Source organism: Coenobita brevimanus, chromosome 104, assembly GCF_032717465.1.
Source record: "Coenobita brevimanus isolate Jiangsu-jjx chromosome 104, ASM3271746v2, whole genome shotgun sequence".
Classification (NCBI taxonomy): Eukaryota; Metazoa; Arthropoda; class Malacostraca; order Decapoda; family Coenobitidae; genus Coenobita; species Coenobita brevimanus.
Window position 1 is genome coordinate 48,059,413 of NC_137057.1, and position 14,948 is coordinate 48,074,360.

At 39.3% G+C, this 14,948-nt stretch overlaps 1 long non-coding RNA gene across 1 annotated transcript; it reads left to right on the top strand.

Moving 5' to 3' along the window:
• Window positions 1–1,916: 1,916 nt before the first annotated feature.
• Window positions 1,917–3,223, top strand: LOC145416128 (uncharacterized). Its single transcript, XR_013900199.1, has 4 exons — window positions 1,917–2,172; window positions 2,475–2,564; window positions 2,832–2,955; window positions 3,170–3,223. It is a non-coding gene; the product is annotated as an uncharacterized LOC145416128 (long non-coding RNA).
• The last annotated feature ends 11,725 nt before the right edge of the window (window positions 3,224–14,948 follow it).

Below are 14,948 nucleotides of genomic sequence, written 5' to 3' on the forward strand. Positions count from 1 at the left end.
ACTGTATCTATTCATTCATTTATCTATTTCTCACATTCATTTTTTTACCAAGAGGTATGTGATATATTGAGTATTTTCCTGCAAGATTAGGATGTATATATATATATATATATATATATATATATATATATATATATATATATATATATATATATATATATATATATATATATATATGTACCTCGGCTGCTTCCCCCAAGGAAAGGGAGGTAGCCGAGACAGGACGACTCACTCTCCATTTACTCATCCATTCAAACACATTCATTCGCATCTTAGCCCCAAAGGGGAGAACGGACAGATCCTCACCGCATCACACCGCACAAAGGTCAACTGCGCAATGCAAGCAGTGACATCCACAGCAGGGCCCGACAGCAGAACTGGTTTACCCCTGCCACGTCATAACAGACCCATCCCCTTACCCGCACCTGACCTGACTAGCTGATCAGACCAAATGAGGGAGAATATCCCCTCAGGGCTGCGTCATCACTTATTCATTCACAATTTCTCTCCATTTATTTCTGTCACGCACAGCCACTCTTCCTTGCTCAACAGACATCCCTCTCGCATCCAGCGCTCTCTTCACACTGTCCATCCATCCTATTCGTGGTCTTCCTCTCAGTCTTACACCTCTCACATCAGATCTAGTTATCTTTTTCACCAATCGCTCATTATCCATTCTCTCCATATGCCCAAACCATTGCAACACCCTCTGCTCAACTCTACCAGCCATCTCCCGAACAACTCCAGTTCTCCTTCGCACTTCATCATTTCGCACTCGATCCATACGCGTCACTCCACACATACTCCTCAGACATCTCATCTCCATTACATTCAAACTTTTCCTCTCTGCTACACCCATATTCCATGTTTCAGCCCCATATAACGCAGTCGGTACCACAACACCCTCATACAGCCTTCTCTTTACATCCATTCTAAGCGAACGACATTTAAACACTTTTTTCATTCCTCCCAGCACCTTTCCTACTTCATTTATTCTAAACTTCACTTCTGCATCTATTCTTCCATCCACAGCAACATGTGACCCTAGATATTTAAAACAATCTACCTCCTCAAGCAACTCACCATTCAAAACTATATTCATCCCCCTACCATCTATCAACCTCGTACACCTCATCACTGTACTCTTATTCTCATTTACTCTCAATTTCCTCCTTTCACACACCCTTCCAAACTCCTCTACCATCTGTCTCAATCTCTCCTCTGAATCAGTCACCAGTGCAGTATCATCTGCAAACAGCAGCTGCTTCAGATTCCACTCTCCTCCATCAACATTTACCAGACTCAGACCACCTAAAACTCTTGCATTTATATATATATATATATATATATATATATATATATATATATATATATATATATATTTTTTTTTTTTTTTTCAGTATTTCATTTTTTACGATTCTAACAAACTCAATAATTTAATGTAAAATTTCCAGTTTTTTTTAATTCTAAAGATTTTTAATATATACTAATTTTACCTCGTTTCCACTGTTCTGTTTTTCACCTCTATATTCCACTGTTCTATTTTCCACTGTTCTATTTTCCACTTATATTTTCCAGTTCTATTTTCCAGTTCTATTTTTCCAGTTCTATTTTCCACTGTTCTAGTTTCCACTGTTCTATTTTCCAGTTCTATTTTCCACTGTTCTATTTTCCACCTCTATTTTCCACTGTTCTATTTTCCAGTTCTATTTTCCACTGTTCTATTTTCCACTTATATTTTCCAGTTCTATTTTCCAGTTCTATTTTCCACTGTTCTATTCTCCGTTGTTTTATTTTCCAGTTCTATTTTCCACTGTTCTATTCTCCATTGTTCTATTTTCCAGTTCTATTTTCCACTGTTCTATTCGCCACTGTTCTACATCTACCTCTACTAGCTGCCTGATCCTACATTTTCCTGAACCCCCTTCCGCTGCTTCACTTCACCTCAGTAAGGGTTCACACACGCGAGAGGCTTCACTTCAGGGACCCTCATGTAAGGCTTCATTTTAACGATGCATTACACCATTGAAAATATTATAGAGGCGAAAATAAGACCAAGGACTGGAAGGGAACTGCGTTGGTCTGGCTCTATATAAGGCGGAAAAAGAGGGTTCCAGGATCAGTGCAACGGGAACTACGGTGGGGTGCGCATCGCTATCTCTCGAATTCCAGGTACTGGTTAGTAGTCGTATTTAGCAAGATTATAGCCGTTTTTTTCTCTACCATCATTGCTATATTGTATCTATCATTCTATTCTATCTATCATTCTAGCCTGCCTATCATTCTATTGGATCATTCTATTCAAATTTCTCCAAGACTGAGAAACTCGAAATTCAAATCTCAAACGACGAAAGAAAAATGATCGTAGGAAGAATAAGGAAGGATTAATCTTAGTTACGAGAGAAATTTCACAGGTACTATCTACCTACCTATCTATCTGTCTGTCTACCTATCTATCTATCGTGGTGTTGCAGAGTGTGTTGCAGTGTAGTGAGGATGGGTGCAGTTCGTGGTGCATTGCTGCTGGTGGTGGTGGTGGCGGTGGCTCTACCCCATATCGCAGCGTGAGTATTGGGCTGTCTCACTTGCTCACATTTTCTCTCTTCTTGTAATTCAATTATATTTATCTGCGTCTGTATTTATGGCTATGTCTCTCTCTCTCTCTCTCTCTCACCATTATTACCTTTTCAACTTTCCATATAACCCACAAAAAAAAATATATATATATATATATAAAAAATATCAAAATTAAAACACCCAAAAAATTGAAAAAAAAACACGAAAAAAAACACCTCAATCCGTTTTTTTTTTTTTTTTTTTTTTTTTTTTAGGGGGCAATATTCGGGTCAAAATTGCCCAAATCCACCCAACTGCGCTGCCGTTAGCTGCGTCTTGCCCACCTGTTCTGTCCAGCTGGTTACCCCGCCGTGTCAATGCTGCCCCATCTGTCCAGCGGTGAGTGTGGTGGTGGTGGTGGTGGTTGCGGTTGTGGCTGTGGTGATGATGATGATGATAATGGTGATGGTGGCAATAATAATAATAATAATAATAAATAATAATAGATAATAATAGCACCGTAATAATAATAATAATGATAATAATAATAATATTAACAATAATAATAAAGATTCCCGTAACTAACACCCATCTCCCATTTTCTTTACCACAGGGCAACTCACAGGGCGCATACCCCCCACGTCCTTATCGTCCTTCCCCACACTACGGTACGTACCCTCAGCAGTCTCCAAGTACAGGGGTGTCCTTATATAGCACTGCCCAGGCCTCGCGTTCTCCGGGCACGGCTCATAGTTACTAGTGTCACCTTTGCATTATTTTTTAATTGACAGTCATTTTTGTGGTGTGTGTGTGGGTGGGGAGAGAGAGAGAGTGTGTGTGTGTGTGTTTGTGTGTGTGTGGGTGGGTGGGGAGAGAGAGAGAGAGAGAGAGTGTGTGTGTGTGTGTGTGTGTGTGTATGTGTGTGTATTAATGAGCAGTAGACGTGGAATACAGAAATGAAGCACACACACACACACACACACACACACACACACACACACACACACACACACACACACACACACACACACACCTCACCCCCCCCACAAACTTAACCTCCCCCCCCACACACACACAACTTCACCTCTTCTTAGCCATAAAAAAACACTCAAGTTTTTTTTTCCCTTGCAGGTTAAAAAAAACAAAACAAACAGGATGGTAAACCTCCACAAGGACTAAGGTATCGACATAGAAAACGGAAGGAATAAAAACGGAGAGAAGTTATGATAAAAGCTGGTGTTTTTTTGGTGTTTTTTAAAATAAATATAGTAATTAGTTTTAGGTGTTTTATTTTGGCCTTGGATATTGTGCTGGCTTTATTATTATTATTATTTTTTATAATTATTATTATTATGATTATTATTATTATTATTATTACTATTATTATTATTATTATTATTATTATTTATTTTTATTATTATTATATTGTTACTACCGCTGCAGCTGCTGCTGCTACTACTACTACTACTGCTACCGGTACTAATAATAATAATAATAATAATAATAATAATAATAATAATACCAATAATACTATAATCAGTACCAGAACCATCATCATCATCATCATCATGATTATGTTCACAATTTTTTTTTTTATAGACGATGTGGGCTGGACACACACACACACACACACACACACACACACACACACACACACACACACCTATTTCAAGAGCCAAGAAAACAGAGGAAGCGATAGTAAGCCGCACACCTGTAGAAACAAACATCCCTTCTGACACACACACCTGTTTTAACATCGTAATTAACATCATCATCATCATTACCATCATCGTCATCATTATCGTCATCATCATCAACATTAATATGACGGTGACCAATCTCAGCATCATCATCATCATCATCATCATCGTCGTCGTCATTATCATCTTCGTCATCATTGTCCTCGTCACTATCTTTATCATCATCATCATTATCATCATCATCAGTCATGATTAAGGCGTCTGGTAATAGATAGATAGATAGGTAGACAGTCAGATAGATAGAAGGATAGACAGATAGATTGATAGAGATAGATAGATAGTTAAATAAGTATATAGACAGACAGACAGACAAATAGATAGATAGATAGGTACTGAACATACATAGATAGATAGACACAGGTAGACAGACAGGCAGATAGATAGATTTAGAGCCACATAACCTTCCATACCTAATCTAGAAGAAATTTTTTTTATTACTTATCTCTATTTTATTTTTATTCTTTATCATAACCACACTACCACCTTCACCAACCACTTATTACGCTCCCTGTGCATAAATCCCTTGTGGAAAGGCGTTACGGTCTCAAAGTTTTCCTACACTGTTCCCTCAAGGTCCTTATTTTAGTGTATTTGAGGTGGTGGTGGTGGTGGTGGTGGTGATGATGATGATGATGATGGTGGTGATGATGATGATGTTGATGATGATGATGATGATTGTTTTAAGGTTGTTGAAAGTGATGATGATGATGATGACGATGATGATGATGATGATGACGCAGATGATAAAGATGGTGATGATAATAATGATGATGGTAATGATGTCTGTGATGTCATGAAGTGTGTGTGTGTGTGTGTGTGTGCGTGTGTGTGAGAGAGAGAGAGAGAGAGAGAGAGAGAGAGAGAGAGAGAGAGAAGCGGATATTTTGCTGTCCAGGTGTAGGTAATTCCAGCCTTCATGGGTTTTTTCTCCTCTAAATAAACTCTTGATAAACCAACAGATGATTTGCGTTCAAGGTCCCTAAATTCGGAAGGACTCTCTTTACACCTGATTCTTGGCGATTTATTTTCCATGTTTCATTTTAATATTCTCTTTGTAACTGATTTATTTTTTAGTGCCGAGATTTTTTTTTTACGTAGAGAGAGAGAGAGAGAGAGAGAGAGGGAGAGAGAAAGAGAGAGAGAGAGAGAGAGAGAGGCCGTACCCGGAAGACAAGAAAAATTAAGAACTACCACTAAGCTTCAGTAGTAGTAGTAGTAGTAGTAGTAGTAGTAGTAGTAGTAGTAGTAGTAGTAGTAGTAGTAGTAGTAGTAGTAGTAGTAGCAGCAGCAGCAGCAGCAGCAGCAGTAGTAGTACCGGTAGCAGTAATAATAATAATGTAGTAATAATAATAATAATAATAATAATAATAATAATAGTAGTAGTAGTAGTAGTAGTAGTAGTAGTAGCTGTAGTAGTAGTAATAGTAGTAGTAGTAGTAGAAGGAAAATAAAGGCAGGAAGATACACGGAAATATCAAGAAGAGAAGAAGGAGAGAAGAGCAGAAGAGGACAGTAAGGAGAAAGAAGAGAAGAAGAGAGGATGGTAAGGAGAGAGAAGAGCAGAAGAGTACAGTATATGGAGAGATGAAGAAGAGGACAGTAAGGAGAAAGAAGAGAAGAAGAAGACAGCAAGGAGAGAGAAGAAGAGAGGAAGAGGACAGTAAGGAGAGAGAAGGAGAGTAGAGGACAGTAAGAAGGGAGAAGAAGAGAGGACAGTGAGGAGAGAGAAGAGAAGTGAAGAGGACAGTAAGGAGAGAGAAGAGAGGAAGAGGACGGCAAGGAGAGAGAAAAAAAGAAGAGGCCAGTAAAGAGAGAGGAGAAAAGAAGAGGACAGTAAGGAGAGAAAGACTAGATTTTGGGGAAGAATTCTTTATATACTGAACTTCGTAGACAAAATTCCTCCTATCCAATTGAGCTGCTGTACTCTTTTCACTCTAACTTGGCCCAAAATTGCCGCCTTTCCATCTTGAATGCTGAGCTGTAGCGGTAGACTGACACTAGAATAGGATGCTAGTCATGAAGTAGTGCTATGGGAAGGATGTAGAGCCGTAGCATTGTCTTGTGTAACCGAGCTACGTGAAATAAGCTCCAAAAGGACGAAAATCTGGGCCAATTTAAGGTGAAAGAACTACAGGCCCATGATTCTGGTACCTGGTAATTTGAGAAAAGAATCGTCAACCTTTTCCTTCCCAGGTCGATGGTGCACTAACCTGCTTTCCATACACCTTGCTCTTATATACCCTTCTCCTCACCTGATTTTCTGTCTCCTCCTTCACCCCCTTCTTTGGTATTTACCTGTTTCTTCTCCTTCTTCTCTATCTTAATCCTCAATATGTTCTTGCCTTTCGGTTTCTTTCCTTGACTTTCAAACCATACTCCTTCTTTCTACTTTCTTCCCCTCCCTTTCTTTCTCCCTCCTTTACCCCCACACTCCTCATTCCCTCTTTCCTCCCTTCTCTTTCACTTTCATTCTCTCTCCTTCATCATCTCTACTTTTCAAACCTCTCCCCTTTCTTCTCTACTCATTCACCTTCCTTTTTCCTTCGTCAGTTTCCCACACTCCTCATTCCTACTTTCCTTCTTCTCGTCGTCTCCCTTTCTTCTTTCCTCCCCTTTCATTTTCCTTCTCCCCTCTTCCTTTCTTCTTCTCCCCATCACTACCTTCTCTCTTCTCCATCAATTTCCCCTTCCCTTCCCCTTCACATCATTCTCCATTCCCTCCCATACTTCTCATGTTTTCTTTCTCTCCTCTTCTCCCTCACTTCTTCCATCCCCCCCTCACCTTCCATCTTCCTCCTTTCTAGTGTTCCTTCTCTCCTCCTTCTTTCTCTCATTCCTCCCCCTTAGCTTTCCTTCTCTTCCTTCCTTCCTCATTTTTACTTTCTCTCCTCTATCACTCTCTCATTCCATCCATCCTTCATCCTTTCCCTTTCCTTCTTCCTCATCTCTACTTTCTCCTCTCTCCTTCTTCTTTCTCTCACTCCTCCCTTCTTTCTTCCCTTCTCTTCCCCCTTCCTTCATTTCTACCTCTCTTTCCTCCTCCTCCCTTCCTTCTTCCTTTCCCTTTCCTTCTTCCTCATCTCTACTTTCTCCTCTCTCCTTCTGCCTTCTCTCACTCCTCCCTTTTTTCTTCCCTTCCCTCCCTTCTCTTCCCCCTTCCTTCCTCATTTATACCTCTCTTTCCTCCTCCTCCCTTCCTTCTTCCTTTCCCTTTTCCTCATTTCTACTTTTTCCTCTCTCCTTCTAGCTTCTCTCTCCTCCCTTCCTTCTTCCCTTCCCCCTTCCTTCCTCATTTCTACCTCTCTTTCCTCCTCGTCCCTCCAAGGGGCTGGTGAGGTGGGATGGAGGATAGGGTAAGGTGAAGGTCATAAAAACCTGTACATAACCACAGCCACGACCTGCTTCAGGTTACGCAGCAAGAAAAATGTGTGTGTGTGTGTGTGTGTGTGTGTGTGTGTGTGTGTGTGTGTGTGTGTGTGTGTGTGTGTGTGTGTGTGTGTGTGTGTGTGTGTGTGTGTGTGTGTGTGTGTGTGTGTGTGTGTGTGAGAGACAGACAGACAGACAGACAGACAGAGCGAGAGAGAATGATAGTAGTAGTAGTAGTAGCAGTAGTAGTGCAGTAAATAGTAGTAGTGTAGTAATAGTAGTTGCAGTAGCAGCCACAGTAGTAGTAGTAGCAGTAGTAGTAGTAGTAGCAGTACATATAACCTAGAGGTGAAAAACTGCACTGAAAAAATTAGCTTTCCTTTATCATTTATTTCTAAACGATTACATTCATATCTGTTTATATTACAGGGAGGCTGCACTATATACACACACGCCGCTGTACACTGACTGAGCAAACTTTACACATATATGAAAAATTACTCTCAATACTGAATTCTCTCTTCATAACAGTGTAGGAATCAGGTTGTATGCTCTTCTTAGTAAGTGGTCGTTTGCAAAGTTAAAAATCATCCTCATTATTGCCACTGCCATCATTTTGCCAGTCATTATTATCATCATCATCATCATCATCATAATTTGCATCATCACCATCACCACCACCATCATCATCATCATTTGCATCATCACCATCATCCTCATCCTCATCATCATCCACCCAAACTGAATTTCCACCAAAGAGATGTTCAGTACTAACAATGAAAACCCACACCATCATTGAGCAAAATATTAATCTTCGCTTTTTTTAACCCTCTCCAGCAAGTTGCCTTCAAGACTTTACTTTCTACTAACAAATCATTTTATTCAACGTAGAGGGGGAGGGACATCTTATAGGCTGGTACATTGAAATGAAAATTTGTGTCAACCACCTAAATATGATCTGAGCCTGCTTGTCTGTTAAAACCAAGGAAATTATTTTAAGCTGAGCAATAAATAATAATTATATAGAGTAAATCAACAACGGGGTTTGCAGAGGGTTAGTGACCCCTCCCTGTAAAACAACTAACTCAAAGACAAAAGGACACCCCTTACGGGATCATGGCATCTGGCTATAGGCAGATAGTATGTTAAAGCACATTCATCAATTGCCATACAGTTTTAGCAGGTCAAAGGCTCATACCATACAGCAAAGGGTGATGTGAATTTCTGCTCTCAACTGTACATTACTATTATACACAGGCAGCTCTACCAAACATACTTATATTTCGTGGGTACTGCAGGGCAACCAATCCATAAAGTAGAAAGATCAACCCCTCTGCCACAGTGATGTATTTCTGATCACAGTATCACTTAGGGAATTTACTTACTAGGAGAGACCTGCCCTGAGAGGTTAGACGTAGCCTTCATCAACCTCTTACCTACCAGATATCCTGCTTTTAAGTTTAATATATGGTCTGGTGGTAGTAGCAGGAATAAAATAAAAAATGTCACTATTTTGAAGGGATAGGATAAAATTCAAGACCACTACAGTACAGAAAAAAATACAACTAAACTAGAGAATGGATAAGTGAAAGTCAGAGAGTACGACAGGGTACAAATTTATTCTACGGCTACAGTGTTTACGGTACTTAGGTAAGGACTGGGATGGGTTGGAAAGGGTAGGAAGGGTGGAAAGGCTACAGTCAACCTACATTACAAAAAAAAAGGTAGGAGGATGAAGAATAACATGGCTAAAGTTATGACAGAGGGAGAAGAAAACCTATGTGATAAAATGACAAAACAAAGGGACAAAACACTACAATAAAGTCAAAAACCAAACCCAGTAAGAATAAAACACATGAGCAACAGAAAGTCAAGAGGTTTACAGGCTGATTTCACAGTCCTTTTGTTCTACCTTACCACAATGACTCCCAGTGTGGTCTGTGAGGATGCAAAACAAAATTAACAGTTTCTCAGTTGTTGCTTTTGTGTCTTTGCAAGCCTTTATTAAACCTCTGGGAACTCAAGAGGGCCCAATGGTAGGCTACTATACCCTTTTTACTCTAATTTGGCCTAAAATTGCCATCCCTCCGCCTTGAATACTAAGTTGTAACAATAAAATACCTATACAGCATGGTGCTAGTCAAGAAGTGCTGTCGAAAGGATGGAGGGCTGTTGTATTGTCTTCTTTCTGCAACTAAGCTCTGTGAAAAAAATATGCTAAAAGGGCAAAAATCTGGGCCAAGTTGGAGTAAAAGCAGTATAGTGTCTTGGCCATTTAAGAAAGACACTACAGTATACATCCCTCGCAGTATTACAACAACAGAAAAGCCTACAGCCATCTCTTGGGTTGAACAGTGGCATTTTAGCACAAGCTTTCCTCTAACCTAAAAATTCTACATGACAACACAGCATCTTTCTTTTACTGTCCCTCCAAAGCTCCACATTAGCAGAACATGACAATGCTATGGCTGTATATCCTTTCCACAGCACTTCTTTCTGACTACCATCATATTCTAGTTTTAATCCCACACTGGCAGAATATGACACTGCTATGGCTCTACATCCTTTCCACAGCGCTTATTTATGACTACTACCATGCTCTAGTTTAAAGCTCTTGTTACGACTCATCATTCAAAAAGATGGCAATTAGAGACAAGTTATGAAAGGACAGAATTTACCACACTTTAAGTCGCAACAAAACAGGAACAGTGAAACCAGCCCAAAAATATCTGAGACTGGCTGGATCAAGCTCAGGGTGCATACATTTATTATCCACATAAAGCTATTTCATCACTGACCACTCGGATGTAATTTTTATTTTATTCTTGCTACCTGGGACAAGTTCATAGAGTGCAACCTCAGGAATATGAGACTGAATAGGGAGGCTGCTGGAGATGGAGAAGAGTGGAGAGCTGCCATTAGGTGACAAAGGCTGACACATACAAGCATACTGGATCATTTATAAACGAAACGAGACGAAAAACTAGTCTCAGTGAGAAGTTTAAAAACTATCTCCACTAAACTACACCACTATGAATGATCTCCAAAGACTTAAATCATCAGAAGGTAGCAAGAGTAAAATAAACGCAACACTATCGGATTGAATGGATTAAGCTGCTCGTATATTAACCTATGTTCGTTTGAAAGTTGCTCCCTATTCAGTAAATATATATCTTTACTTCAGAAATATATTTTTACTTCAGAAATATAAGTTTTCCATGCTTGTAACGTTCAACCATGAAACACAGACATGTACACTAAGCAAATTTATTATCCTCCCAAAGTTTTGTAAATCATCATCAATCATCAACATCATCATCATCATCATACCATCATCATCATCATCATCATCATTATTATCCTCCTCCTCCTCTTCCTCCTCCTCCTCCTCCTCCTCATCATCATCATCATCATCATCATCATCATCCCAAGCCTAACTACCACCAAAATGATAGTGTGAGGTAGGATCCAGAAACAAGAAAGAGAAAGCACTAAAACGGGACAATTATCAACCAGCACCCCCAGTGCATCAAAACACATGCTCATTCACACATCCCTGAAGCCTTTAGGATCCTCACTCCATCTCTCAAGTGTAAGCAGTAAATTATTCTTCACACACAGCTGAGAAGATGGGTTTTCTATCTATCTATCTATTGCCAGACACCATAATCCCATAAGGGGTGGCCATTTGACTCTGAGTTATTTGTTTCACGAGGAGGGGCACTAACCCTCCACCAACCCCCTTGTTGACATGTAGGGAGCACGTACGGGTTGGTTATATGGTTACCACCCAGCGTTGTAAATGGTTTCTTGGCTTGACGGGTTTTCGCTTACCAAAAATCACTATGTTCTCGTACCTTCACCTCTTCAATATCTATCTATCTATTGCCAGACACCACAATCCCGTACGGGGTGGCCATTTGACTTTGAGTTATTTGTTTTATGGGGAGGGGCACTAACCCTCCACCAACCCACTTGTTGACACGTAGGGAGCATGTATGGTTTGGTTATATGGTTACCACCCAGCATTGTAAATGGTTTCTTGGCTTACAGGAAACCATAATATAATCAATTTCACATTACCCTTACTCTAACCAGAATTTTATAATCATGTTAGAAAAGATATCTCAGTTAGAGGGGGTTAGATATGGCTTGCTTTAACTTCCTCTCAACTATACCCTTTCTACTCTAACTTGGCCTAACACTGGTATCTCTCCACCTTGCATACTAAGTTGTGGCAATAGATTACCACTAGTATATGGTGCTAATAATGAAGGAGTGCTACAGAAAGGATGTAGAGCCATAGCAATTTTCTCTTCTGCTACTGTGCTGTGTGAAATAAAGTGAAGAAGGATGAAAATCTGGGCCAGGTTAAAGTAAATGAGGTATTGCTGGCTTTCCCAGACCAAGTAACATCATCTGGTTACAGCTAGTACAAATTACAAAATGGACACACACTGTATACGTTATGTGAGGAATGTATGTACTTCTGTTACTCTTGGTCTGGTTGGAAAGCGATATGATATATAAACAACAAGAAATTTTCAATGGCAGAAGTTTGATCCAAAATATTACACCTTACTTCCATACAACTGGTAGGGTTAACTGCCTGACTATGGCAAATCAGTCTTATAGAAAATTTAGCATAGGAGGCTTTATTTTTTTTCAACAGTTTACCGTGCACTTAATTCCATAACTAAAAATAACAGCAGCTTATAATGGAGACTCACTGTATACTGAGAAATGTTGATGTACCATGCAAACTGGTACTTCACACGGAATGTATTGGCTTACACAGCAAATACTGGTTCTGTGTTTCCTTCCTCGATGTGGGCGTAAAAATATACACACATGAAACAATAAAAAATCACAGCATATTAAGATCACTGACTGACACAATCTACAAAATATAAAAAATTTTCCGATAACATCATCATCATTCTGACCTTTTTTCCTGCCTAAAGAGGAAGTGAGATAAGGCCCAGACCAGGATAGAGAAAAAATTGAAGCTGGCAGAATTATTGATAGCATGCCACAAATTAAACAACACAAAAGAAATAAAGGGGTAGGGGGCGCAACATCTAAAAAATTTGCATAAGTATAAAATGAAGTTGTACTGTACTAAACGACTAAAAAAAATGGAATACTAAAAAAAAAAAAATGAAAATAAATGGAAAGCCTAATACTAAGGACACCGAATGGATAACATGCAATATTCCAACTAACAACGGCTCAGGTACCAGAGTTTGTTCACTACCAGAATTTAACCATCGCAACTACAAATAAACTGGGAAGAAGTACTTGACCTTCAAATCTTTATATTTCTTATCTTTTTACATCTCCAATTCTAGACTTATATAAACTGGCCCCTGTATTCAGCTATCTATTGTCTGCTTCGTACTTATCCTGCCTGGGCTGAGAGAAACAAAAGGATCACCATCACATTTGTCTTAACTCTCTATCATTATCATCATCATCCAGACCTCCTTTCCCACCCCAGGGCAGGGTGAAGAGTAGCAATTTCCAGGCAGTTCAAGTCTGCCCAGTCCAATGGGCCATGCTTCACTCATCACTCAAGCCCCCGGATTCCTGGCTCTATCTGATGCGCCAAAAACTTTCACCACATTCTGTAACAACCCCCAATCCTGAGATGCACCACCCTCCCTTATATACTCTTCCTTGTACTTTCCCATCCCCTTTACTTCACCATTTTGTCCTTCTTGGTCACTTAAATACAAAATCTTCCACCTTGTTTTTTAATCAACCTTCCTTATACAGTACTGTATATTTACCAAAAACTGTTTTGGGTCATACATATATACATACATAAATTTTGTATAGTAGTGTTCCATGCCTGCACAGCTCAGCATTTCTATTATTTATTTATACATTTACTTTTTTTACCCAATGTATTTAATATATGCCCTCCCACTCTAATCCTCCACCTTCTACTTTTTCCTCCCTTACTCTTATACTCTCCCACACTGACCCCCTACCCTGTTTTTGGTCCTAGTTCCCTATACAATCCACCTAGCTCTTTCTCTCCTCCTCCTTTCAACCACATCACTATTACATAAAAAACAGTCAACATCTTTGTAAGTATATTTAAACTCAAGCTAATTCTGGCTTCCTTATGCTCTCATCTCGAGGTATGAATTGGAAGTGCAAGACAACTTTGGCTCTCATGGTTACGAATATATCACTATACTTTGCTTTCGTAGTTATGCATACATCCCTATATTTAGCTTTTGCAGTTACACATGCCATACATTGATACACAGCATTTGGCTTTTGCAATATATTCAGCTTTTACGATTACACACACATTGCTATATTTACTTACTGTAGTTATGCATATTTCACACTATCAGCCGTGCTCTATATACAGTGCAATGTCTTTTCATTCACACAACCCACTGATGCTCCATACAGTCCATCATCAAAGGAATGCTATTTCAATGTATAGTCGGGGACAAAAGTTCAGCCATTTCACCTCTTCTACTTCCAATTTTCTACTGCTGGCTAATATTCCTAAGCTGAGAGAGACTTGGCAAATTTCCCAGCCTATAAACACCAAAGTTCATCCAATCTCTCACCTCTTATGCTTCTCATTTTTTTCTGCTGACTAATATTCCTATGCTGAAAGAGGCTTGGTACACTCCTCTGCCCACAGATACAAAAGTGTACCTTGTATTTCACCCCTTCCACATCCTTTTTTCTGCTGACAAATAATCTTAGGCTTGGTATGTTTCTCTGCCTTAATATTTCACCCCTTCTACTTCTCACTTTCCTTTGCTGGCTAATATTCCTAAGCAGAGAGAGGCTTGGTATGTTTCACTGCCAAGAAATGTCTCTCTGATACAAAGGGATGAAAGTATCAAAAGTACTATAGCAAACATGTTCTAGGTGTGAAGTAGATGCAGCTGAATAGTGAAACAGATGCAGTTGAATAGTAGATGCAACTGAACTCTTGTCCCCTTCTATACACTCCTACATTATGAAATACTAATACTATAAAACATCTGCTGCACACTTTAAGTATTACTGTATATACTGCACTTCTCAGCTGTGAAAGTTATAACAGTGCATATACAAATCAAATCATACACAGAAGCACATTAACTGGAATACATATGGTTCTCAATACTCATCCAGAAGTGTAATAATGGTAAATATACATCAATATAAATACAGAAAAATACAGAAATACATGAAAACGTATAGTAAGACCCCTCTATGGCAGACTAATTAAGGGGAAAGTGTCCA